General features: G+C 43.1%; 1 pseudogene; it reads left to right on the top strand.

Moving 5' to 3' along the window:
• The first annotated feature begins 309 nt into the window (after nucleotides 1–309).
• LOC107160482 overlaps nucleotides 310–2,268 on the top strand; it is an 8,861-nt pseudogene continuing 6,902 nt past the window's right edge.

The raw sequence follows: 2,268 nt of genomic DNA, 5'->3' as shown, positions 1-2,268 counted from the left end.
TTTCCATTTTCCCAAATGTTCACAATAGTTGAAAAGATCCCTGATAATATTGGGATCTAGAGTGCCATTAAGCAGCCATTTAGAGTCATTATCCAAAGGATATTGAGGCCAGATCTGATTGCATAAGCAGATAAGTTTTGGAAGGTTTACATCCAGGGTGTAAGAGAGAGACCCTAGATTAGCCAGGAGGCAGCCTAGGGGACTATGGGAAGGAATGAATGAGGAGCCACCCATGCGTGAGATGTAGGAAATGAGTTTAGAGGTGGGGTGTCTGCCAGTCTCTAGTATCACCTAGTTGAGAAGACAGTTATGCTCAGGGGATTGTCACCATCACTGGGTAAGTGTCAGGGCAGGAGTCTGTCGAGACACTTGGGTGCCTGGCCAGGACTATGTGGTAGGGGCAGAAGCCTGTAGAAGGGGCAGAAGCCTGTAGAGATTAACCCAAGGCTGAGAGGTAATCTCACCAGAAATAACTCCCAATAATTCTCTGTGTTTTTTTCTCAATATCCAGGACCCAAATAAAAGACCACCTATAGACTCAGTTGGCAGTAGGGATGAGCAGTATCTGTGAAAGCTGTGGCTGGGGTACCCCTGACCAAATGGTAACCCTGGGAGTGCCAGATCATCCATGGTCATTTCCTGGGACCCATAGGTCATTTAGGTTGACTGGAGACAGGTCTTACCTAAAATGTCCAGTGATGAGTGCAGAGAGGGCATTCAGCAAAATGGAGGACCTGGTCCCATGATGGAATACTTATCAGGGCCTGGGGATGCTCAGTGACCCTGAAAGAGGGGAGCAGGCACACCAGGAACTCAGCCTATCCTGGGTTTTGGCACCGAAATGAAGGGAAAGTGAGAAACAAGAGATAGGTAAGCGAGAAATGAGACAGAGACCAGGCAGAGATATACACAAGATTTTATTTCTCAAAGCTGACAAATAAAGGAGAGAGAGGCAAAACAGGCTTGAGTTCTGGGACTTTTATGGGGGAGGCTCAGGGATAAGAGCTGGGTAGGTCCTAATGTGGGCAGTTAAGGGTTGGGTTGGTATTGTTACCGCTGTTGACTGGTGATGAGTCCTCGCTTCCCCAATGTTGAAGAATAACACTAAAGAAGCACACCGAGGCAAGGTCAGAGTAAAAATTAGAAGTTTATTAAAGGACAGCAGAAAAGACTTCTCCTGGAGGAAGAAGGGGACCCAAGAGGTGGAATCCGTGGAAGTGCAGTTGTCTCTCCATTTTATAGTTTCTTTCAGTGATGGAATGTAGGTGGGAAGGCCCGAGGGGTGGGACACAGGTGGGCCAAAGAAGTAGTCTGAGCAGGAAGGACTTCATTAACACTTCTTTGGGATGGACTTTGGCCTAGGGCCTTTTCAGGACTTCATCAACATTCCATGAGTTGTCCTGCGTTTCCTGGAATCATTCTCAGCATGGCCTCCATTTTAGATTTCACTTGGTATTAGACCTGATTTATCTACCTACACTGACTACCTAACTTTAAATCTGGCTTCAGTATGAGGGAGTGGTGAGCCTTTCTCAGAAATGCCCTTGGGTAGGCTGGTTCAATATACGGAAATCAATAAATGTTATTCACCACATCAATAGACTTAAAGATAAGAACCATATGATCATCTCGATAGACACAGAAAAAGCATTCAACAAAGTACATCATTCCTTTATGTTCAAAACACTAGAAAAACTAGGGATAACAGGAACATACCTCAATATTGTAAAAGCTGTCTATGCTAAGGCTCAGGCTAGCATCATTCTGAATGGAGAAAAACTGAAGGCATTCCCTCTAAAATCTGGAACAAGACAGGGATGCCCTCTCTCACCACTTATATTCAATATAGTTCTCGAAATATTGGCCAGAACAATTAGACAGACGAAAGAAATTAAGGCATAAAGATAGGAAAAGAAGAACTTAAATTATCACTATTTGCGAATGACATGATCCTATACTTAGAAGACCCAAAAGGTTCTACAAAGAAACTACTAAAGCTAATAAATGAATTCAGCAAAGTGGCAGGATATAAAATCAACACGCATAAATCAAAGGCATTCCTGTACATCCATCTAATCCTTTATTGTCTTTTTGGTCATTGCATCCTGTAATTTTTCCAAAAATGAGAAGAAAAACACCTATCATGAATGCTCCAAATATATTCACTGATGGGTCAAATAATGGTACAGCAGCAGTAGTTACCCCTGATCAAACTTTTACATTTTTAGTACCCAAACAATCAGCTCAAAAGGTAGAGCTTAATGCAGT

The sequence above is a fragment of the Marmota marmota genome, unplaced genomic scaffold (assembly GCF_001458135.2).
Source record: "Marmota marmota marmota unplaced genomic scaffold, marMar, whole genome shotgun sequence".
NCBI lineage: Eukaryota > Metazoa > Chordata > Mammalia > Rodentia > Sciuridae > Marmota > Marmota marmota.
The sequence above is the reverse complement of the archived record's forward strand: the minus strand, read 5'-3'. Positions and strand labels throughout refer to the sequence as shown.